At 40.8% G+C, this 25684-nt stretch overlaps 1 protein-coding gene across 2 annotated transcripts in view; it reads right to left on the bottom strand.

The window, feature by feature from the left end:
* The window catches only part of Lhfpl3 (LHFPL tetraspan subfamily member 3), a 554873-nt gene that overhangs the window by 236686 nt on the left and 292503 nt on the right, over window positions 1–25684 (bottom strand). The gene's annotated exons all lie outside the window — the stretch shown is intronic.

Genomic DNA, 25684 nt, shown 5'->3' with positions numbered 1-25684 from the left:
CAACTCCCACATGGCAGCTACCAACGGTCTATAACTCCAACTCCAGGGCACCTGACGCCCTTTCCCTGCCTCCATGGATGGGCTCCTGGTGCACAGAAACGCATGCAGGCATACACATCACATAAAAGTAACAAATAAATGTGCCAGGCCTTGTTGTAGCTTGCTATGCTATATTTGTTTGATGTCCCACATCACATAAAAATAACAAATAAATGTGCCAGGCCTTGTTGTAGCTTGCTATGCTATGTTTGTTTGATGTCCCTGGAAAGTCTGCTCTCTTCTGAGGGGAAGTAAAGTTGGGGTGGACAGGAGGAAGAGGGAGGTGGAGGTACAGGGACCTGTGGAAGGGGAGGGAGAGGAAACTGCAGTCAGGATGTAGCATAGAAGAAGTGTTGAAGTCTGTTTCACTAACCTGGTTCCCAGAGATTACTTCTAAGCAATAACTATAACCATTTTGCTTCAGGCCAGTCAGCCATCCCATATTGCTGATAAAAAAATTAAGAATTAAGCCTGACCATGAGACACAGAAAAATAATTTGCCTTAGAGTGAGGTCAAATTGACCATATATCCTGCTATATCCTGAGGTTTGTTATCATATTTTGAAAATTACTCTCCTTGGAAAATTCCCCAGCTGCAGCCTTCCCTCAGGGCCAATAAGGATAGGGCTCAGCTTGAACTCTTATGTTTAAAGAGATGTGGTAGGAAGGCCGACCATGCTACAGCACCCCTGTATCTGCTAATGAGCTCATTATGCTTTTCCCTATATAAACTCACTCTGGATAATGTACAGATGTGCATCTTTCAGCTCCTGAGTCTGAAGCTGCTGCCCTGATAGATCAGTTTTTAGGTGTGTGTTCAATAAACTATCCCTGTGTGACTGAGATTGGTGTTCATGTGCTTTGTGGAGAGACGCCTGAACCCCAACAAGGAGGATAAATTAAAAGGGAAAAACCAAACAAATCTTAGAAAATAAAGCCATATCTTCTCATTCTTTTTCTCTATGCTCCAGGCCAATTTCTTACAGAAATGCAATGTCCAGTTAGGAGTCTCTTTGTCCATGTGCCTCCATAAATGTAAACTAATAGGTTAAAAATCACCTTCTCCGTAAACAAACAAGCATGTTCACAAGCATAAATCCCATTTTTCCACAAGCATGCAATCCTAACTTGGTCTTGAAAAAAACAATAGGAGTTTTTATTCTTGTTAATTAGAAAAAAATCAGTTTCTCAGTTGAACTAGTTACACTGTACATATTCAGTTGGTACCGGGGTGGTAGCTATAGCTCTGGCCAACACAGCCATAGAATATTTCCCTCACTGCTGATCATCTAATGAACAATACTACCCTAAACATTGCTTTTGTGTCTTCTTTGCAGAAACACCAGCCTTCTCTGTACCTGCTCCATATGCAATTATAATTAATAAATACATAGTGGACAAACCATAACAGATTTAATATGCATGTATTAAATTCTCAAAGGATAGGAAAATCAGAACAATCAAATCTAATAAACTTAAAATCATTTATCTTTTTCCACCATGACATGGGTGTAAAATTTTGCCTTCTTTTATCCCAGGCTATATACTCTAGGCATTCACAAATACAAATGACACTTAATTTATTTTTTTAAATGAGTCATGAGGTCTCAATGTAATACTGCTTTTAACTACTGTACATTATTTTATCATATGACATTCTAGTGTTAGTTAGTCATAGTTACTGACTATGTAGTGTCAAACTTCTGCCCACCTCCAACAATTGATTTTATAATATTCTTCTCAGTAAACATCTGTCCTCATCTGCAACTGATTCTGCCAGAATCAGAATTTCTAACCAGATCAGAATTTGACTGGCAGGGTCAAGGAAACTGCATGTTTCCAGGCTTTTGATATCAACCTACATATATTTTTTGGGTGAATGTGTACATTTACAAATCACCAGCATTATTTCAGACAAACCACTTTTCTGTCTGGTCAACTCTGAATTTTTTTGTCAGTTTCAGAGTTCTATGTCATTTTGATATGCATTTATTAAAGAATAAGGCTAAATATTCCAAGTCTTCAGCAATGGCATTTGTAGGATGTTTGTTTGATCTAATATGGTTGTCTTGTAAAAGACCAGGTATGTTTAACAAAATATATGGTACCGAAGAAGAATGTGTGTACGACACACACATTATCCAGGAAACTACTGATGAGATTTCCATTCTGTCTTCACCTTTACATTTGTTTGAATAAGCCTGGAAACATGCAGTTTCTTTGACCCTGCCAGTCAAATTCTGGTTTGGTTAAAAATTCTGATTCTGGCAGAATCAGTCGCAGATGAGGACAAATGTTTACTGAGAAGAATATTATAATGACAATTGTTGGAGGTGGGCAGAAGTTTGACACTACATAGTCAGTATAAAATTGCCTAACTGACACTAGTTATGAAAATTTTTATCTCTTAGTTATTTGGAGGCCAAAGCAAATTTCAAAACACTTATCTTATTTTGAATTATGTGCATATGTCTATGTTTGTATGTGGGTGTGTGCATTTGAGTGTATTTGCCTGTGGAGGCAGAAGAGGATGTCAGGTTTCCCAGAGCTGGACTTACAGTGGTTATGAGCCATCTGCTCTGGGTGCTGGGAACCACATGTGGATCCTCTGAAAGAGCATCAGTGCTTTTAAGTACTGACCCATCTTAAAGCTACATGCTTTACAGTTAAATGACACTAACCCAGAGCCTTCAATCTTCTTCATGTGCGTTCAGATGCGTAGGCCTCTGTTGAAGGGTTAATAATACTCTTAGGGAATTTGAGTTTTTAATGGACCAGGGACATTAACCCTTTGTTTAAAAATTTCCTCTTGAAGTCAGATTGCCTGTAGATTTAGCATGAGGTAGAAGACACTTTTAAGCACAAATGGCTAAGGGGTCATGGAGCAAGGGAGCAATTGCTGAAGCAATGCAAGCACTGGCTGTAGCTGACTCCATAAAATGGGCTTTAAAACAGCCCGAGCCCAAGGAGTTCTCATGCCTGCCTACAATCCTGCCCGTCACACTTAGTTTCAACCTCTCCTATTCAACAGCTTTGGGGGCATACCTCAAGTACATCTCTACTGAAGAATTTCCGACTTTTTTTTTTAATCTTTCAACCCAATTCTGTCCTTAAAAATCTTCCCAAACCTGAAAATCATTCATCTGCCCAAGCTAAAAGGCAAAAAGCTCTAATCCAGGTGTTACCTAAAACTCCTCTCTTCACTATCAGCTTTTTGATCCTTTAGCTGATTTATATGATCTCCTCATAAAACTAAAGGTTGACAACTCTCTACCTTCTCTGCTATCACTCGTCGAAGCTGCTGCTGTGTCATATCCCAGTTGCTGCTGTTGTCTGTCACCTCTGTTCCTTTTCCACAGAGCAAGTGGAATGGTGACCTTTATAAACTCAAAGCCATATTTTGTCATTCCTCTGTTCAAAAGTGATGAGGCTTCATATCTCTTTCATAGTTAAGGCAGAAGCTCCAGAGAGGCAGGAGGAATTGAACTACTCTGCTGTCCTGACCTAGTGACCACTGCTCTCCCCACATTCACTCTGCGGACTCTGATGACTTCTATGAAGATACAACAAGACTCAGCCTTGGAGTATTTGAACTTGCTGTTGCTTATTAAAAACTCTTCTTTCTATATCTACTTGGCATGTATTTCCTTCTTCCCTCTTTTTCCCTCTTTTCCTCTTTCCTTCTCTCTCTCTCTCTCTTTCTTTCTTTTTTCCTTTCTTTCTTTCTTTCCTTCCTTCTTCTTTCTTTCTTTCTTTCTTTCTTTCTTTCTTTCTTTCTTTCTTTCTTTCTTCCTTTCTTCCTTCCCTCCTTTCTCCCCTCCCTCTCTTCTTTCCTTCCTTCCTTCCTTCCTTCCTTCCTTCCTTCCTTCCTTCTTTCCTTCTTTCCTTCCTTCCTTTATTCCTTTCAAATAACACCTTCTTAGAGAAGTTTGCAGCCTACCTCAGGATTTCTGTTCTGCTTAACTATTCTCCAAGGAACTTATCAGTATTTGATACATTATGTATTTACTTTTAAAATTTGTTTTTCATCTGAGTTTTCAAATCAAATATTTCCTTAACTCTTTTTTTCTGGCATGATACCCCACGACACAGCAGAGTCCTCTGCAGCCTGGTTAGTGCTGCATAATGAGCATTCTTTCTGCTTTCTCCTGTGGACTGGCCCAATCAGCCACTCTCTTTTCTTCTCCGTTTGCAATGTTTCTCTTCAATGATACATAAGAGTGATTTATATTTTGAATATGTCAATGGAAATTGCTATAGTTAGGATTCAAAGTGCCTATACCTTAAAGGCTTGACCTTTGGGCTCCTGCTGTTGGAGGTGTTGAACTTTAAGAGGTGGCACCTAGTAGAGATATTAGGATCACTGAGGACATCCTCTGATGCAGTCTGTAGGACCTTGGTCTTGTTCTCTATTTTTATTTGCTTATGTGATAGTTTTATATAACATGCTTTGATCATATTCACTTGCCTCCCTCAACTGTTCTCAGATTTACCCACCCAAGTTCTGTCATTTGTGTCCTTTAAACATTGTATATGTGTGCATTTTATATAGAATTTTTGAGATTATAATTACATTATTTCTCCCTTCCTGTTCTTCCCTCTAAAACCTCCATTTTCACACATTATCATTACACACACACACACACACACACACACACACACACACCACAAGCACACACAGTTGTAAAATGTTACTTTTAAGTATGTTCTCAGGGCTGATCCAGTTGGCGTGCTCTTCCTTAAGGAATGTTCAGCTCTCATGAAACATTCCTTTGTTGCCTGTAGTTCTTTGTCTACGGTTGAGGCCTCATGAAGTTTCTTTCTTTAAAGAAAGGAAGCCCTTCAAGACCAATTTGTACTGCTCAAATATCCCTGGCTGGATGGCCTTCCTGCCTTCTACCAGAGACTTATCAGAGGCTACACTTGGAGAAATCTCTCTCTCTCTCTCTCTCTCTCTCTCTCTCTCTCTCTCTCTCTCTCTCTCTCTCTCTGACAAATAACAATTGCTAATAGCTCCTTGTCTTGGGGTAAGATTGTGAGATTGTGTGTCTAACCCTCCTCTCCTGGCTGGGTTTTGGTTTGGTTTCAGCTTGCACACTGTGATGGTTTGAATGAGAATATCCCACATAGACTCACATACTTGAACACTTGGCCCCAGGTAATGGACCTGTTTTGGAAGGATTAGGGTGGGTGTGGCCTTTTTGGCAGAAGAGTACCACTGGGGCAGACTTTGTGATTTCAGAAGACTTGTGACATTCCCCATATTTCTCTTTGCTCGGCTGTGAGCTCTTAGTTGTTCTTTTGCTCCACCATCATGAACTCTAACTCTCTGAAATCATAAGCTAAATTAAATGCTATTTTTGTAAGTTGCCTTGTTTATAGTGTTCTATCACATCAACTTAAAAGCAATTAAAACAGAAGTTGGTACCAAAAAGTGGGCTGTTGTGGTGATAGGCCTGTACATTCTGGTTTTCCTTGTTTTGTTTTGAATGTGAAAGACTTTGGACTAGGGAAACAGCTGGACTCATAAATGGGGCTTAATGAATGGGCCATCCTAGTAGGATCTTGGAAGACAGCAGTGTGAGAGCAACATAGGCTGTGGGAGCTAATAAGATTTCAGAGAGGAAGAATATTAGCAACAGAACAAGTAACTGTTTTTATGATGTTTTGGCAAAGAATGTGGCTGCTTTCTGTAATTTTCCTTGAGATTCTGCATGAGGCTACAAAGAAAAGTAACGACTAATATTTTGGTAGAAGAGATTTGAAGACAGTATATTGACCATGATGAGTGGTTAATTGTAAATCACTCTTTTTTTATTAGATATTTTCTTTATTTACATGTGATATGATATCTCCTTTCCCAGTTTCCCAGTGTAAATCACTCTTATTCAAGTTTGAAATGAAAGAAGCAAGTAGAGCAAAAAAAAATATATATATACAAAATGGACAATTCAAAGAGAAAAAGAGTCCCAGAAACTTGAACATTGATGCTAGGGCTTGTATTAGAAGAGATGAGAAGATTAAAGAGACACTTGATATAAAATATAATAAAGGGAGCGATATCCTCTGAGCGATATCCAAATAAGCTTTCAACTCATAAAAGAGAATCCTGAGGAGTTTTCTGCTCCTAAAAAACAAGAACCAGGGGGAACTGCAAGCAGGTTACAAGGGTGCCAAACTTTGTCCTACAAGGGTAGTTGAACTTGATGTTGTTGTCCATGTGGTTCTGGCTTACAGTGATGAATTTACATTAGAAGATTATATAGCTGTACATCTGTGGAAACTTCCTCTGCAGTTAAGAAAGATGCTGAGGCCAGGCATGTGGCAGGGCAATCCCTGCATGGTGACCCGAGACGCCACTGTGTAAGGCTGTGAACACTAAGCCTGGATATCCGAGATATTGAAAATGTCAGAGTCATATGACATCTTCCAAAGTCTGCACGCAATGGAACCAGCTCAAGAGAAAGAGCTATGTGGCAGGCAGAAAAGCTGCAAAGACAGAGCCATCCAAGCCCGTTAGTGTTAGGCTTGGAGCTACAGATCTGGAGTTTGACTTTCTAGGGTTTGGTTTTGTGTTTGTTGAGTATTTCCTCACTATTCCCTAATACCCTGACTTTAGAACGGTAATCTATACTTTGTGCAATTGTATATTGGAAGTATGTAATATGCTTATTTGAGTTTATAGGAGGTTCCAATTAAGAGATTACTTTGAGTCTCAGAAGAGACTTTGGATTTATAAACTATGTTGAGACTAAAGACTAGGGGGACTTTTGAAGTTTGACTAAATGCAGTTTTCATTGTGATATGGCTACAGGCTTATGGGAGGCAAGGAGTAGAATGTTGTGGTTTGAATGAGAATGCTCCTTGTAGGCTCATGTATTTGAATACTTGGACCCTGTAAAGAATAAATGTAAGCAATATAAAAGAAATGACAAATATAACCCAGCCTAGTGTGTGTGTGTGTGTGTGTGTGTGTGTGAAACAGGATAAGGTAAAAGTCCTAAGTGAATGCCTCAATTTTGATTGGCTAAAATGTTACCATGGAAACCAAGCCAGGAGTGTGTGAATGGAGGTGATAAGGCCTGAATGCCAGATAAAGCAATGCTGAATGCCTGAATTGAAAGGAACTTAAAAACCCTGGTCTGGCAATTGCAACTTGCCCAGATCCCAGGGGCCAATGGAGACACTTTGGGTGGAGACTGGCTCATGCCCAGAGCCAGTTCATCAATTCCAGACACCCCAACTCTGGCCCAAGTCTCCAGAGTAGATCCAAAACACAACAGGAAATGTTGCAGGTCTTGCCTGCTCAGCCATCAGAGCTAGGCTACCACATATGCCAGACCTGAGGTGAGTGAAGTGAGTATGCGAATGAATGCGATCCCTTTCACTTTCTATTTGTTTTATGAATAAATACTAGTATAACCTGATCCTCCGAGTCATTGGCACTCTCTTTCTCTTGCTCTCAGCTCCATCCCTTCCCAAACGGTCCCAGTTGGTGGACCTGTTTGGGAATGATTAGGAAGTGTGGCCTTGCTGGAGGAGGTATTTCACTTGGTGTAGGCTTTGAGGTTTCAAAAGCCGCCTGCCATTCCCAGTGTCTCTCTCTGCCTTGTGGTTAGAGATCAAGATGTGAATTCTTAGTTGTTCTTGTAATCTTCCATCATGGATGTTAACCATCTGAAACTATTAGTCAAATTAAATGCTTTCTTTTATAAGTTGTGTTTTAACACAGCAATACGAAAGTAACTAAGACATACAGGTTTCACGTATGCTTTCCAGCTGCCATGTGTTCATATGTGAGGCTGTCTTGATGTCCAGGAGATATTTCCTTGTAATTATCAAACATCTCTGGCTTTTTATAACCTTTCTGTTTCCTTTTCTACAATGATCTTGGTCTCTTATTTTCTGTACCTTGGCCAGTCATGGGTCTCTGTGTTAATCATCATCTACTGCAAATAGAAGCTTCTAAGATGCATCAATCTATTGGTACAACTAAAAGTCATTAGAAATGATACTATGTCCTCTTAACAGCAAACTAATAGTAGGTTCTCCCTGTGACCTGTACTGGTCTATGGCCTGTCTAGATAGATTATGGGCCTGATAATGGTGCTAGGTATGGGTTTTATTTTTTGGAGTGAGACTTAAATTCCTCCCATGAGGTGTATCAGGATTACACCAATTGGCACATTATAGTAGCTTGCTGGGTTCATAGTTGGAAAGATTGATAATTACTTTTGTCTTCCAGGAGCTTGCATAGCACCTTCCAACACTATGAAAGCTGTCCAATAGGGATGAAGTTTTCAGGTCCAAACCAGCATGATATTTTTATCTTCTATGACTCAAGTATGTGGCATTTTCAGCAATAGGGTCTCCTGACAAGTTCTGGGGTGGGGGTGGGGGTGGAAACCAAGAGCAAGAGCAACAGTTTCTTGTGTTTACAGGTATATGGGATCTCATTGGCCAACAACTCCAACAGAAATAACTCATTCCTGGCACTGTGCTCTTTATTTGTTAGCCTTAGTGTCTTGTAGGGTAACTCCATCCCCGCCCTCTCTGTGTGTGTGTGCACATGCACACTTGCATTTCTGCTGCACATTTCTCTATGACAATACTTTCCCACCAGCATAAAACAAAGGCAACAGCTGATCATGAACTAGATAATCCAAAACCATGAACTAAAATAAAATTTCTGGATGGTGTTGGTGGTGCACATCTTTAATTTTAGCATTTGGGAGTCAGAGGCAAACTGATTTCTGTGAGTTCAAGGCTAGCCTGATCTACAGAATGAGCTCTAGGACAGCCAGGGCTACACAGAGAAACCTTATCTCAAAAATTAAAACCAAACCAACCAAACAAAAAAACCAACAAAACCACTTAAAAAGCAAAAAACTTCTCCCTTTGTAAGTTCATTATCTCAGGTAATTTGTATACTGACAGAAACTCCTTTACATAGAAACATTTTTTCTAACTTTTTAAACAGACATTTCAAGCATAAGCTTGTATAAAATCAATGGCCCTCTAAAAAAGTGTAGGTGAGAAAATATGGCTGAGACCTTTTCGAGTTAACTGTGTTTAACATTGTATCTTTGGAACTTCTTAAGTCAAACAAAAAACTTCATTTCACTCTGCACTTGCACATAAAATCTTTCCTACTTTCTTAGAGCATTAAAATATTTTTGTTCAAATTTTATTTATTATATTCTCTGTAGTATAGAGATTAAAATTTCACGTGGTCATTTTGCCCATAGTTAAACTCGACTTTTAGGTTGCAGCAAGTTATATTGCCATGTTAAAGTGAATCAAATAATAACATATTTTTTCAAGAAATGTTTTTTTAAAATTTCAAGCTTAAACAACAAAAACTCTGCCTGGAATCTCATTACTGTGTGTTGTGGCTGGCAGTGAGACTGGTATACGAGTACTGATCAGACCAAATGGAGAAGCCAGGGGTTTCCAGAACATATTGTTGATTCTGGCATGACAGAGCATGTTCTGGGCTCTTCCTAATGGTACACAGGTAGTAATGGTTGATTCATATGAGCAAGGCACCATATAGACCCAGTTCTGAGATGGCTTGGCTAAAGGTGTCAGGTTTTCATTTCATTCCCAGGGACACTGTGAGCTCTAATATCAAAACATAAATATTTGTTTTTATTGTTTTCCTGAAGTTTGGAGCTTTTGATGCTACTTGTCAATGTCCTGGTTCCAACCCAGGAGACCTACAGCTTTTTTATAAGCAATGACTTATAGCTCCTGTGGTAGTTAGAGTCTTTACAGATAAATACCTGGACCATCTCCTGGAGTGTGGTCTCTGTTCCACATGTGATGTCTATTTCACAAAAGAAAAACAAAACCTCCCCTTCCCACCCAATGTACATTGCTTTTGAAAAACATCAGAAAGCATCACATCTGTCTTCACTGAGTTCAGATTTCATGCAGCACAAGTAGCAAAGGGTATTAACCATCAGTCAGAAGGTTCTCTGCATGTCACCTTTGGTTAAAAGATTCTCTATCACACATCAGACATTTCAAGCATGAGATAGTATAAAATCAATGGCCCTTCAAACGGTGTTAGTGAAGAACACAGGGCAGAGACAAAACCAAGTTATCTTATATTTAATATTCTAGCTTCAGAACTTCTTAAGTCAAACAAAAGCCTCATGAGTGTGTAGCTAAATCACCCAGGACTTGTGTATAAAATCTTTCCTATTTTCCTAGCATTAAAAAATAAGATTTACATCAGATTTCAAGGCATCCTGAGCCTTTTAAACTATAAAGCCCCATTTGAAGGGCAGGCTGTGAGCTCACAGGGGGTCTTGTGTCTGGCATAATGAGATTCATACATAAATATAAATTAATCAGTAAGTGAGCCACAGCTGAAAAGGTTAAGTGGGGAGCATTATTTTGCAGACTTGAATAGGTGAGAAATGACTACAGTTTCTGTTATTGACTAGGCAGAGAGAAAGGTGCCAGATATGGTGAGCTTGGCTGCTCTCCAAAGCAGGGTTGTAATGGGCAACCATCTCTTGATATGCACATATGAAGCTATGCACAGGTGATGGAGGATGTGTGTCTGTGTGTGGGGAGATGCAGATGAAAGAGTACTGGAAAAGCCCCACAAGGGGTCAGGTAGTCTGGTAAGATGTGGTGTTCACATCGCCATGACTAGACTGAGCTGTGCTCAGGCCCAAGATGGGTAAGTCCACTTGACAGGGAGGAGAAAGGTCAGTCACTGACACTTAGACTAAATGTCTGGCAGAGTCACCGCTCTACAATGTTCATTACCTGCCTAAGACCGAGAAGAGATGTTGAGCTGTCTTTGCCACTTTCTGGAAGATGACCTTGAAGAGATTATTCACTGCTCTTAACCTTGGCTTCTGTCACTCTTCAGGCTCATATCACTCACTCAAGCTTTTCTTAAACACATCCACTGAGTTAGGAGCAGAGAATAGGAGCATGAAGTAGGATATGAACTCTGGCCTCAGAAGCTCCCCCATCTGTTTACAGACTCTTCAGCAGCTGGATTATAAAATAAGATAGCTTGTGTACTTAGAGGAGGGGAGCTGCAGGAGTTCAGATCATTTATCCCGGGACAAATTAAAATATCCGCCATCTCCATTGGTTTGATACTGACGGGTTGGAGGGATACAGCTATGGAAATTCAAACTGTCTGTCCACCACTCTGTCTGGTCTGCACTTACTGCTGAGCTGAACGTCACTCCTGAGTCCATTCTATATAAGTTATGCTCTGGAATTTTTCATAAGCAACTATTTCACTCCAATAAAAGAAGTTGGAGCCAGGCAGTGGTGGTGCACACCTTTAATTCCAGCACATGGGAGGCAGAGGCAGGCAGATTTCTGAGTTTGAGGCCAGCCTGGTCTACAGAGTGAGTTCCAGGACAGCCAGGGCTAAAGAGAAACCCTGTCTCGAAGAACCGAAAAAAAAAGTTGAAAATTAAAGTAAAAAAATTAATTGATATGAAAAATAAACCTTCTCCCACTTTCTTGCACCAACAACTCTTGAGTATGTCCATTATAATCTACTAAGGTAAGAGAGGGAAATAAAAATTACAATAAATAAAACATGACACTGATGGTAGAAGTGAAAGAGAAAGTCAAACATCAATTTTCCACATAAATTATAAAACTAGTATCATAATGACTTAGTAGATTATATACAATATATAATACATGATCTATGGTATATATAAATGTATATATGCACTATATAATATATTCTAATAATGTCTTAGAAGACATTAAATAACGACTAGAGAAAGGCTGTCCCTGTATTAGTCCCTGAAGGTCCTGAGTAAACTTGTGCTCTTTATGTTTTTTTTTTTTTTCCTGATAAAGAAACTGAGGCTGAAATGGAAAGTTTACAAAACTGTCTAGAGGCTAGTGCTGGAGCCCAGAGTTGATGTCAGTATATGACCATAGGTCTACACATTCTCTTTGTATTAAACAAAACAAACAAATGAACAAAAGCCCTGTACATTGTAAACTGTAAATATAAGAACCTGACTTATTGTTATCCTTGGCTGTTGTGATGAGTTCAGTGTTGTACACCAAGTGGATACCAAATATTAACCATTCAAATTGCTGATTCAGTTATGAAGGCCTTACAGGAAGAGAGGTAATTTGGTCACAGGTTCATCACCCAGATGGTTTTGATCCTACTGGGGCAGCTAATCGCAATTATAGGCATAAACACCCTTGGGGATGGAAGCAGCCGCTGGGATGTGAGCCTTGAAAATTCAAATCTGTGAAGTGACAGCAATGGCCTATGGCATGTGATATTTAATGCAGGCAGTGAGCATAAGCGTGATTTGTGGTGACAAGAATGTGGGTGCAGCCACTACAGGAGCCGATATGTAGTCTTATGTAACAGGTGACATGGAAGCCAATTAGGACCGCCCCCTTCCCCCATGAAATGCATAATTATAGGAGGGTCTCTATGATTGTAAATGTGCACGTTTGTAAATGTTCCACCAGAAATTATCTCAAGGTTGTGGATCAGATTCGTCAAGGTAAAGCAAGAAGATCCAGCAGGGAAAGCCTGTAGCCTGCGGTTTATAGTTCTCTGTTCAAGGGAGAACTCTGAGCAAGAGAGTAACAGTGGGAGAAGCCACAGCACGACCTGGAGGCAGGAAGTCTTCCCTGCTAGTCAAGAGGACAGGGCGCTGGAGAAAGGCAGACAAAGCAGAGCCACTCTTCCCTCATTTGTACCCCCAGGAGAGATAGGGCAGTCCTTCCTCACATATCTACAGATGCCCAGCTTTGAGTAATGCACATATAAATCATGACTGAAAGATCACAGTTCATGACAAACAAGCCACAACCGAGGTGTTTGTGTGAACTGGTTGTATACAGTCACAGTTCTTGCTACTTTAGACACAGCTCAGGTTTCAAGGCAATTGTTTCTCATAGTCATATGTTAAAGGCTACAGTAGTCCCCCCAGTTAGATGCTTGCCAGGCTGGGAACACTGGCTTCTCCCTGGCCATTTTCTATAAAACCCTGTCCCGATGAACGTTAGGAGCTTTTCCAGAACCATCTTGTGGGTCTATGGTGAGTTAAGCCCAAACTTGAGCTTCTAAAGTAAGACCCTCCCTGCATTGCATTGGCTCCTCATTGGTTTTTCGGGTCTCATGAATGCTTCTTGGTAGTAAAGAGAAAGGTTGTCACTGGAGGTGGGCTTTGAGGGTTTATAACCTGGTCCCAATTCCTGTTGTCTCTGCTTTCTCTGAGTAGATGAAATGCGGTCTCTGCCTCCTAACTGCCAGGTTGGCCTCTGATTAGACCCCTGCTGCCTCTTTTCCCTCCTGCGATATAAGGTAAAATAAACCATTTTTTTTCCTTAAAGTTGCTTTTTTGTCAATGCTATTTTATCACACTAATAATACTTTTTATTTGATACCACATTGGTAGATTAATATCAACCTTTCAATAACACCCAGCAATCTAGTGATTAAGTGCTTAAATATGGAATTGCTGATAAGAAATCTGAAAGTCAGTGTGCACTCTTATAGGACTAGCAAGACCATTGTTGTGTGCGTGTGTGTGTGTGTGTGTGTGTGTGTGTGTGTGTGTGTGTGTAGTATCTCTGTGGTTGAAGTGTCTAAACACCTCTCTGTTTCTCTTCTGGCGTAGAGCTGATGCTGGGCAATGACTTTCCATCAACATACTACATTTTTCAGGAACCAATGTGTAAGATGAGTCATGAAGTGCATAAATAGTCATCAGCAGAAGATGCATGTGACACTTCAGGAGCAAGGTGGCTTTAGTAGAGAAAGTACGCACATCTTTTCCTATGTTCTAAAGAAGATGCTAAGACCTGAGGTCAGCAAAGCATAGCACAAAGGCAGAACACGGTTAGCCACCTGTTCTATAAATAGTTTTAATGGAATGAACCATGCTCTGTCATTGTCTATGGCTGCCTTCTGGGCTAGAGCTACAGACTTGAGATGCTATTTCATCCAGCCCTTGGAGTGGAGATGTCTAGAGTGACTTAAAAGAAGAATGTATGAGTGAAATTACTATGCGCACCAAGTTGGCTAATGTCCCAGGTTAGCAAAAATATGTCTTTTTGGTTATTGTTTCTATGGGACATACTAAAAGACACATTTTTCTATTTGTATTGAATAAAATTTACAATATTATTGCACTAGAATTTTATCATGATCAATTTTCATGATGCTGGTATCTCTTCTAGTCTACAGTAAATAACAAGTCAAACCAAAAGGGGTATACCTTGAGAAGAGGTCCCCAAGGGAGATCTGGCCCCTCTATGTCTATCATCTATGAAAACACACAAAGTCTTTTGTGCAATTTAAAGTTTGGATGGTCTTAGGAGGACTCTGAACAAAAATGGTGTAAATAACTGAATACTGAGAACACATCTCTAGTGACCTCTTGCTCACACAGACCTATTTGTAGAGTACTGCTATTCTGGAGCAGTAGATGTATTTGTTTTTCTAATGTATAAAATAGCAGATCTTTAGCTCTTGGTTTATTTTTCTGCATGTGGTACACGCTCTTAGAAGAGAGTATTTTGAATGCTTTTATGCTACAGAAAAGATGTTTAAGGAGATACATATGGTCAAACCAATTTAAAGCCATAAATAATGTATACATGGTAAACATCACACAGTCACTAATATGTGTAGTATAATTTTTGTGTTTTATGTATTAGTTAAAAATAAATATTATTTTAATTGAAATAGCACAGATACATTCTCTCTTTCTATGTTGTTTTCTAAACTTTCCCACGTGACTACCTGGACAATTTGGCTTCTATTCCAGCATTCTTAGTCTTCCTGACAGCATGGATTCTAGCAGAGCACATAGCTCTTTGCAGCTCTGCATGTTGAGTAGGGAGCCTTTGACCAGAAGGTGTGGCTGTGTTTCACTTGTTGTTGGCAGTCTAGGTCAGTGGTGAGTGACACATCAGGGAACAGTCCCCACTTCTCAACTTCTCAACTTCTCAACCTTCTGGACAGCACTGGGGTTTGCTGGTGTTTAGCTGGGTCCCTCCAGAAGAAAGCTCAGTCCTGCCTGGGTATTAGCCAAGGATACTGGAGAAAAGGGATTCTCTTTCCTTGAATCTTTTATTTTTGTAAAATGTTTACCTGAAGTTTGCTACTTCATATTTTTGTGGGGGTTTTGTTTTGATTTGTTTGTTTGTTTGGATATGAGTAGTTAACATAACTGATTAAAAAACTGTACAAAAAACCTTCAGGTTTAACTTACATGTACCCCAAATGAATTTAACTAGAAATGCAAGAGGATAAACTAGAAAATTTTTACTTTTCTAAATTTTGTCCAAATTACTACTTTATTTTATATTCTATAGTTGACTGTAACAGAACCAATACTCAGAAAATACTATTTTATAATGCAATCATGGTTAAGTTAGAGAGTGTGCACACCTCTAGGTTATTGCTCTTAAGTGAACTATGATAAAGAGAAAAGTGTTTTTAAGCAGAGATGGCCATGGCAGTTAAGATGAGAGAGAGAGAGAGAGAGAGAGAGAGAGAGAGAGAGAGAGAGAGAGAGAGAGAGAGAGAGAGAGAGAGAGAGAGAGAGAGAGAGAAAGAGAGAGAGAGAGAGAGAGAATGAGTTCTGAAAGTCTGTAGTGTGCCTGGAAAAAGAAACATTTTATTTGATTCAAAATGTTAAAAATCCATGTTTTAATAGCAACCACATGTAGATTTATGCCTTTATTAAGTTATGTTACTCAGTATTTGGGAAAATCTTTTTCCCAGCTTCATAACGTGTGAATTAAAAGACTCCCACAAACTCAGGGCTTGTTTTCTCTCTGTAAGCTCATCCACACACATACTTCTGTGTGTCCACCTTTGTTTGCATCATCTGTTTGACAACACTTCATCAAAGGCTTGTAAAGCCTGGACATTGGCCTGGGAGCTGAGCATCTCATGAGTGACATGTGGCTGAGCATCTCATGATGGCACATGGCTGAGCATCTCATGAGTGACCCATGGCCACAAAAATAACTGGCTCAGCAGACAAGCTACCTGGATTTAATTCTCGATACTTCCACTTATTAGCCCTGTAACATTCTGAGTGCCCTCAAAGGTCAATGGGCCCATGTCTTCATTTGGAAAATAGAAATTAACAGCAATAGCATCTATATCATTGCATTCTTGGAAGGATTAAGTAAATAAATCTTTGAAAAATAACTGGATGAAGTAGCAATAGACTTCCACAATTATTATCTGTAAGAAGACGCAGTTTGAACACATCACCAGAAGTAGACATGTAACAGTCACAAGCTGTGTGACCTGCTCTCAAAGTGTCCTTCATGTTAAGACCGATACCGACTACAGCTCCTTGCCCTCATCTCAAAGTAGCACATGAGTATCTTTCTTCTGTCTGGACAAAGTACACTGGGACAAAGGTTAGGACTTAGGTCTTTGCACTTCTGATTTCTTCATCTGTAGTTCACTGGAGAAGCATGTGTGAGAATGGATCAGTGTTCTCCTTTCTTTGTCTGACATGAGTCAAAGCATCTTGTAATATTGACGTTGTACTTACTTTTTAAAAATGCCTCTAGGAAAGAATATGCTTGGGTTGGATGGGTGGGGCAGCTACCATCCCATCTCCCAGAAAAGAGGGGCAGAACAAAGGTGTGTGATGGAGTACTTGGGAGACATTTGACTTCTGCATTATGAAAAACAGGGTGACTTTGGATGCCTAGAGGGATATGTTGTGAAGCCAAGCTTAGCATTAAAAAAAGGCAATGCATTAATATGTTTATCAGACACTGGGGACCTATGAGGTTTCTCTGTGTGCTTTACAACTGCACCTCCAGCTGCCATCACCTCTTCACAAGAACCTAAATTGCCTTTGACATCATTTAGTGCCACTGAAGCACAGGTTCAGAAGCCTCAGGGACCATTACTGCAGTGCACACCAAGCCTTCCTGATACCAGTGTTCGTAAATCTGATCCCAAGACAAGAAAACCACTGTGTTCCTACCAGACAGGAGATACATCCATGACTTTACTGCCTGAAAACAACAGCTCAAGCTTTAAGATCCAGGCCACCTGAACTGCTATTCTTAGTTTGCTATGAAGCTGTGTGGCATCCACTGGTAGGGAAAATGGTCTAGTGTAATGAAAAGAGGAGCAGAGGAAGGTGTATGGTAGAGTACACGAAAACCAATTTGACTTCTGTATTATGCAAAATGAGGTGACTCTGGATGCCTAAAGGGCTGTATTGTAAGGCTGAATGTAGCAGTTTTTGAAAAACAAAAAGTTATGCAAATATGGTTATAAATAGAACCTTCAAGGCAAAGCCGAAACTCTTCAAGGATGATTTAATTGACATTGACTAAAGAGTAACCTTCCTTAGGACTTCACATATGACTGGAGGTAACCAGGGAGCTTACACTGCAGTGTTTATATAGCAACTTGCTCACCCACTCTGGCATACAAATCATGTACTTTCTGTTAAATTTGCATCCAGTTGATAGAAGTAGACAACTACGAACAGGTGGCATTGCCTGACTAATAACCTCCCAATCCTGGCGAAGGGAAAAATTCATTATTTCTTCAAGCCAAGATTGATTCAGAAGGGATTGCGGCCAGGAATCAGAGATGGATGAGGTTGGCCCGTTGTGCTGACAAAGCAGATGTCGAACTGATCACTTGCTGCATATCGGTTTCAATTACATAAAATAAGGTGAGACACTCAGGGGCTGCAAAGAAACGTATGTGAAACCACTCATTACAATCATGGAAGACAGCTATAGTGGGACCCTTCTTGAGAGACAGGGGAGAACAGGCACACGAAAGGGCTGTTTCTAAACTTTCTCCTCATGGTAGAAGTGCTATCTAGCTGTGGTTTAGCCAGGCCAAGGCAGAACAGCCTTTGAAACCTTGATTGCGCTGTCTAGGGTTTAGAGAAGGCCGCTTAGCATGCAGTTCAGTTGCTCATTTAAAGCATTGCACTAGGGTACTTAGGCTAATGGTTTTAATTTTTGTGTTGAAAAACACAGTCTGTTTGGGATTCTCAAATAATTCTCCTAATTATGCTAAGAAACCCCACTTCATCTGTGTGTATTCAAGTCACCAGAAGCATCTAGCAAAACAAAACAAAACAAAACCAGAAACCAAGGGGCTATCCAGCCTGTCAAGGGGTATCCTGGAAGGCGTGGAAAAGCTCATGCCCTATTAGGGAGAGCAGAGCAGGGGTTATGTTGGTGGAGGAGGAGCACTGAGTGGTTGAAAGATGGCGGTGGACCAGATTTTGACTCTACAGCCAGTGTTTTATATAGGAGATACCTTCTGAGTTCCAGGCACTAGGGTCTGAGGATCTCTGTATTCATTAGATGAAGCCCACCACAGAGGAACAGCCAGTTAATGCAGCACGAATGTTTAATTTTCAGTGTGGCACATGTCACATATTGGAGCAAAGCAGGATGCTTTGAGTCAAGAAAGGATGGTACACTCTGCCTATCCCAAGTTGGTTCTGAAGGTTTGTTTGTTTGTTTGTTTAACCAGACAGGGAAAAATAGTCTGGTTTCAATTGGGAGGGTCATGTGGAAAGACACACAAGTGTGAGTAAGGGCAGGCATGCTCTGCACCATTACGTAGGAGGAAGACCTCTCTGAGCCTCAGGAAAGCCCTACCTCATACCTGTTTTAGTTCAGTAAGTAGGGTTTATTGTGTTTGTTCTTTTATATCAAGTGGCTTTCTAGTACTTACTAGAAATCTCGATTCTTGAGTTCAATCTAGATACATTAAATTTGAATCTGGGGGTACAACCCAACAGGCTGTCTTTTAAATATATGTTTCAAGTATTGAAGATGGAGGATCACTGGTGTGTATCCTGACTAATTCAGAGATGAGCCAAACCCATTTCACAAACTCACTGTGTAGCTGAAGGACTAGGTCAGTATGTTTTAAAAATTATACTGGAACAAAAAAAAGAATATGGAAAGATGTGTGTGTATAAAATTAGAAAAGGTATTTCCCCTGAGTCTTCCTTTCCTGGTCTATCTGAAAAATGCACTTTATATTTAAAGGAACTGAGAACTTGCAAGAATATGTGTGTGCATCTATATTTAATAATGTATAAAGTGTTATATGAATATTATGTAAGACAGCACTAAATACTAAGGAATCCTGACTGCAAGGCAGAAAGAAGTTTGAGAGCTCTCCATGATTTTTCTTGAAATCATTTTCTTTCAGTGAACACTATGATTTAATGTTATGCCCTCATTTTTTCCTGCCAAAATTGTAGCATTAAAAAAAAACTGCATTAGTATCTCTGGAAAATACTTGATTAAGTGGCCTACATATCAGTATAATTGCTCTCTACTGGCAAGTTACTAGTCAAATAAAACAGGATATTATTCAGCTGTCAGAACTGAGGATTTACTATTGCTACAATAGTTTAAGTTGAACCTGATTGTGGACCTTCCCAACCCAGCGGGAAGAAAGAGTTTAAAACCATGACCTCTCTGGTGTGGGAAGGTGAAGTTTATAGGAGACTGAACCAGAAGCTCTGGATAAGAAAGGGGCAGAGGGTGATTGAGTAGAGGGTGATGAGCAGGAAACAGAGAGGAGGGAGGAGGAAGGGTGAGGAAAGAAGAGGAGGAGTGTGTGTGTGTCTCTGTGTGTGTGTGTGTATGTGTGGTGTGTGTGTGCATGTGTGAGGGTGTGTATTTTTGTGTGTGTATGTATTTTGTATATGTGTGTATATATGAGTGTGTATATGTATGTACGTGCGTGTATATGTGTGAGAGTGCATGTGTGAGTGTGTATGTATGTGAATGTGTATGTGTGTGTGTGTGTCTGTACATACATGTGTGTGAGTGTGTATGTATGTATGTGCCCATGTGTGTGTATGTGCATGTGTGTGTTGTCAGAGAGATGGGGAGGGAAGCAGGAGGGGAGAGGAGGAGAGGAGAGAACCAGGTGATAAGTCAGCTTGAGAAGGCTGTGGGGTTGGAAGCAGCGCAGTATTGCCATCCAAGTGTCAACTAGACAGTGCCAAGCTTCTGTTCATGCAATGGAATGCCTCACACTGCTGCTCTGAGGATTCAAAGTACAGTTTGTACGCTTTAAAGAGTAAAACCCTAGATTCTATACATGCAACAGAAATCTTTTAAAAACTGGATATAATTTTTGTTACTTGGAAGGACTCTTAACCAGTGGCTTTCTACCCAAAGATTCAAACTTGATTTTAACCTTCCCAATGCCACAGCCTTACAAGAGTTGATGTAACCTATGGACAAGTATCAGAGCGTGCTTCCAGAGGCAATGCTTCCACGGGCAGAATCCTATTTCTTCAAAAGTTTTCAAAGACTGTTTGTATAAACGGATTCTATTTTAAAGTATACATTGCTGTAAAACGAATTGGTGACAAAATTTTGATGCTTAAACACCACGTAAAGAGGTTCAAACATCAGTTGGTATGCACATAACATTTCTTAGCTCTAACAGTTCTGTTGGGTTATGCATGATTAAAAATGAGTAAATATACATATGTGGAGAGACTGAGCTAACAGAATCAGTCAGGCCAGGCTTGGTGGTACACAACCTGTAACTCAGCGCTCAAAAAGCTAAGGCAGGGGAAAGGCACTTTTATAAAAGGTAGATGAGAGGCCGGAACTTCATCTAGACATGTTTTTCACATATGGACTTACAGGTATTCAAAAGTTTAGAAATGTAAGTAACTTTGGCTCCAAAGGGAAGTGCTATCTACCGTGACAGTGACATTTGCTTAAAAGAGCAATGGACTGTGGTGTGCACATGAAAACTCACTCACATTTCAAAGGAAAGAGAAGTAGAAAAATTGAACCAGGACTTATAGAGCTCCCAAGGCCTGCTCTCCAGGGGTCCACTTCCTTCAACTAGGCTTCACCTCTAAAAAGAGCATCCTAAGCTGGGGTGAGACTTTGTACATTCAAACCATAGCAACTTGTCCTCTGAAGCTGTGTTAAGTTGCTTAAAATGCTGTTCACCTGTTCTGTCTATTTTGTGGCAAGTGATAGGATTTCATTCTTTTCTTGTGGGTAGACAGTACTCTATTATGTGTCTGTAACTTAGATTTTGTTTCTTATTAGTCTTTTCAGGAGCACTTAGCTTGAGTTCCTATTTTGGCTGTTGCAACTAGTGCATCAATACACAGCTAAATCTTTTCTGATTCTAAGTTCAAGTTCACCTTGTACTGTTTTGAGAGACCGTTTCAAAAACTATGTAATCCATATATGTCTAGATGAGTGAATAACAATTCATGGCCACCCACCCATTTCTTAAAAATAGTAGACTGTGGGTAAAATGCTTGTCAAGCAAGCATGAGGACCTGAGTTCGAATCCCCTGTGGTATATGCCTGTAATACTAGTGCTCCTGTAGCAACATGGATTGAATTTCCTTTCTATCTATACCTCAGGCACTTTAGCTGGAATGCATGGAAGTTTAAGGTTTTTGAAGGAGCTGTGGTGTTCTCTGTGGTGGCTGTATTAACTTACATCCCCACAGAGTCAAGGGCCTCCCTTCCCCACTGGCATTTACTCTTTTATTATTTCTAGGACAAGAGTCACTCTAGCTTCATGCATCTTGAAAGGAAATTAAGACATGTTTGCAAATGGTTTTAGGAGGTGTTCATCCAGGAGGCCTGCGACCTCACAATGAGAGAGTTCAAAGGTGAAAGCTCCAAGGTGGGTGGTCTGAGTAAGCTCCTGGATCTTAGGCAGTGGATCTCTTCCTTTTGTAAGACCCTGAAGAATCTTAGCTTACTGGAGACCCCCTGAGTGAATCACATGGAGCCTGATCGATGCAAAGAACATGAGGATTTTTATTTCAGTGCACTGAGGCCATCCCTGACCCTCAGGAAAGGAGGTGACCCCTGCACAGCTTGTTCAGTGAGCTTTTATACAATTTTCAGGGCAGCAGCCATTAGACACAATGTGATTGGTAAAGGAGTGATTTTTAAACTGATTGGTCTTTAGGGAATGAGGTGGCAAGGACTTCCCTTATCTGAAGGTTGGCAAAGGTCTACCCTGCGCAATGTACCTCCACCCACAGGTAGTTTCTCACCCTGTGATCTGAGGAATGTTAATTAGCCTTTCCTTCCTAAAGTTCCTGAGCTTATCTTATTAAGGAAATTCCAGGCCTCCTGGTGTTTTTCTGAGATGTCCCTGTTTACTCGGATCTTACACTGCCAGGCCTTCCTATGCTGACTGTGTCCACTCAGGACACAGGGGTGGGGGTGGGGTTGGGGTGGGGTGGTAGCGGGGTGCCACACCCGGTCTGTTCAGCATCCTCTTCTGGGAGATCTGTGAGTAGAGTCAGCAGTGTCACAGCCCTGAAAGCAGTTCCCAACCCCCAAGGCACTTATTTGCCATTCCAGTCCTCATTTCACTGCTCTGTGGTCCACACTGGCCTCGCTAGGGCAAAATTCATCTGAGCTCACCATGGTACAGAGTGGTGCTTGGCAATGGTTCCACTGTACCACCATACCTAATCTGAATGGAATAGGCTTTTTCATCCACACTCCTTGATTTCCGTTTCACTTGTTTCCCTTGAAATTGTCATAAAGCACATTTAGCCCTCTCAAGGATGTTGAATTAAAGAAAATACTAATGGTGGTAATCTTGTACATTTTATTAGTCAGAGAAGTTCAAATTGCTCTTTTTAGGCACAACCAGATTGATTATATAGAGCTTTAAATCAAATGTTAAAATTTTGCAATCGGTGACAAGAGAGACGAACCCTCTCTGGAGAGGAAGAAGCCTGTGGGCCTTTCTATGCTTTTGTTACCACAGTGATTTTACTGAAAAGACAAAAAGCAATGCTTTTTTTTTTAGAGACAAAAGCACAATCACTTGTTCTAACCTTTCAGAATACAACACAAAAGCAGAGAGATATTTTGTTTTATACCAGAAACTTCCAAATGAGAAAAACTGAAAGTCATTGGTAACCAAGGAAACTAGTGGCAAATGGCTGTGTGTCACCAGAACTCATTTAAAGCAAGATAAGAAGAGGCAGAAGGAAGCTAATGTGACTCAGGTTGAAATCCACTGCAGTGAGAGCCACACTGATGGAGGAAGCCCCAGCTCGAGCTACACTTTCCTAATTCCTCAGATAAAACCCCGTTACCAGCAGCATGGCACAAAGAATACATCTCTTTAACTTTTGGAGTTATATTGATAATAAAGCCAGCTTGGTATTTCACTCTGTGGCTGTTTAGCGACCCCCGTTTTGTTTAGAAGGATTGCTGTCCCAATGTAATATCAAATGCCATTCACCATCTGAACACTGACGTGCTGTTGTGATGACCAAGCCATCACTCCTGGAGTGTAGCACTGTCGATTGTGCTACTTCAAGATGCAGATCTTGCTGCCTGCCATACAGCCGTCTTTCTCCATTTTACTTACCAGTCACAGCAGTCACAGCAAGCTGGTAGACCACTGACTAGAAAGAGAAAGAGGAAGGAACAGAACCGTAGGCCCAGGAAGGGCACTTAGGAGACACAGCAAACATGCCTAGGGGATAAAAACAGTTGGGAAAAGGACAGAACATAGGCATGGTGCCTTTGTAGCCAGCTGCATGGGTAGGTGGGGGTGGAACAAGAGTCAGTGTCTACTTCCTGAAAGAGGGCAGGGCTGGAAGCAGCTGTAACAAGATTCTGATGTAGAAAGTGTGCCAGGTGTGATTTCTAGAAATAAGTGTGAACAATTTGTACTTGTGTGCGTGCATGCATGCACATACACACACACACACACACACACACACACACACACTCACAAGCTGTAAGGTTTCCTTAGCTTTACTTACACTGTAATCTGACCTATAAGGGCTGGTGGGGTAAAGGAGCATATGATTGGAAGTTAGATGCTGGTAGAATCAGAATAGAGCAGACTTTTAGAAAATCATTTCCAGGCAGACAGATATCCAAACCACTAGACATATAAGATACCTCACTTCTTTTTCTATTTTCCGAGATGAGATTCTAGGACCTTATATATATATTATCATTACAACTTTACTAAGTGCTCTCTGGGTGCCAAGAACCTCATTCAGAAGGTTACGAGTGTATGGGATATCTTCATAGCTCACAAGGCTGACACAGCTCTCCTCACATCACAGATGAGGAGCTGAACTTTGGAGAAGTCAGCTGACTTGCCCAAGGTCAAGGTGCCACGGGGGTGCAGAAACAAGTCCAATTTCCAAGCCAGGCTGCTCTCTGCCCTACTTTTCCATTGCTGTGATAGGACATCGTGACCAAGACAACCTATAAAGCAAGTGTCTTTCCCGGCTTACAGTGTCAGAGAGCTACAGTCCATAATGATCATGGTGGGGAGCTTGGCAGCAGGAGGTCAGGCATGGTTCTGGAACCCTAGCTAAGAGCTCACATCTTGAGACACTAGCTGGGAGAGAACTAACTCAGCAGTCCAATGTTTTCCAAACAGTTCTACCAACCTGGGACCACATCATCCAATGTTTGAGCCTATGCGGTACATTCTCATTCAGACCACAACGCTTTTTATAAGACACTGTTTTCCATTCCTGGGAAGCTCATTTCAGAGCATCCTGATTTAAAAAAAATCATTTGCTTATGTCAGGCCACTCACATCCCTCTGGTCCTGGAAACATGCCTGTATATTTCAAACAAAAAAGTAAAAATCAACCCCCCCCCCAAAAAAAACAAAAACAAAACAAAAAAAAATCTGGACATTCTCATGATCTGGGAGACACCAGGTGTTAAAGTTTCCCCCAATGCTACGATGCCGAGGAGAGAGCCCAATGGCACTCCTGCCTTCCCAGATCCATTCTTAGACACTGCAGCTGAGTAACAGCGCACGTGGACTGGCAATCCGAGAGGACCTGGAGCTGCATCCTTGTGGTTTCTGTTTGGATGCAAGTCAGGAGTTTCTTGGCACAGACTGAATGGGCAGACCTTAGGTGCCATCCTAAGGTCTTTTTAATGTGAGCATTGTCATGCAGGAAGTTGCTCCCAATTAAGCTTAAGTAGTGGGCACAGAAGCACTGTCTCCAGGGATGTAGCATCACCTGGCTCTGACTGGAGACTGCTGGCACACAGCTTGACAGAATGAATCAGGCCCGTGGACTTGGGGCAATGCCAAACAACAAATTAGTTCTGCATCTAGTCGATGAGGCTGTAATTTCCTTTTCTTGGCTGGAAGGAGGGGGTGAACTTCCATGGGCAAGTGTTCTGAGAAATCCTCATAGGCAGGTGGAATGTCAAGTGTTATGTGCTAGTCTGAGGGATTTGAAGGCTAAGCCCCATACATACGTTGTTTTAAACCAGTTTAGATCTAAGATGGGCAAAGGAAAGATATTAAAGGTAGTTGTACCCTTTCTTGGTAAGGGCCAATCCATAGGCTAATAACTCTTTGGGAAGGCTATCCCATGATAACCCTGGCTAGTCTCATACTCAACAGCAGTCTTCCTGCCTCAGTTTCGCAGGTGCTGGAGATTTTACTCTGTCTAGTAGCTATTACCACTTTTTTTTTGTTCTTTTGTGCTTGCATGTGTGGTGTGTATATGTGTGTGTATATGTGTATTCACATGTGTAGGGGCAGATGTGCATGTATAGTTGTACATGTAGAGAAAGAGAGAGAGAGAGAGAGAGAGAGAGAGAGAGAGAG

The sequence above is a fragment of the Mastomys coucha genome, unplaced genomic scaffold (genome assembly GCF_008632895.1).
Source record: "Mastomys coucha isolate ucsf_1 unplaced genomic scaffold, UCSF_Mcou_1 pScaffold19, whole genome shotgun sequence".
In the NCBI taxonomy this organism is placed as follows: domain Eukaryota; kingdom Metazoa; phylum Chordata; class Mammalia; order Rodentia; family Muridae; genus Mastomys; species Mastomys coucha.
This window is presented reverse-complemented; position numbering and strand designations above follow the sequence as displayed.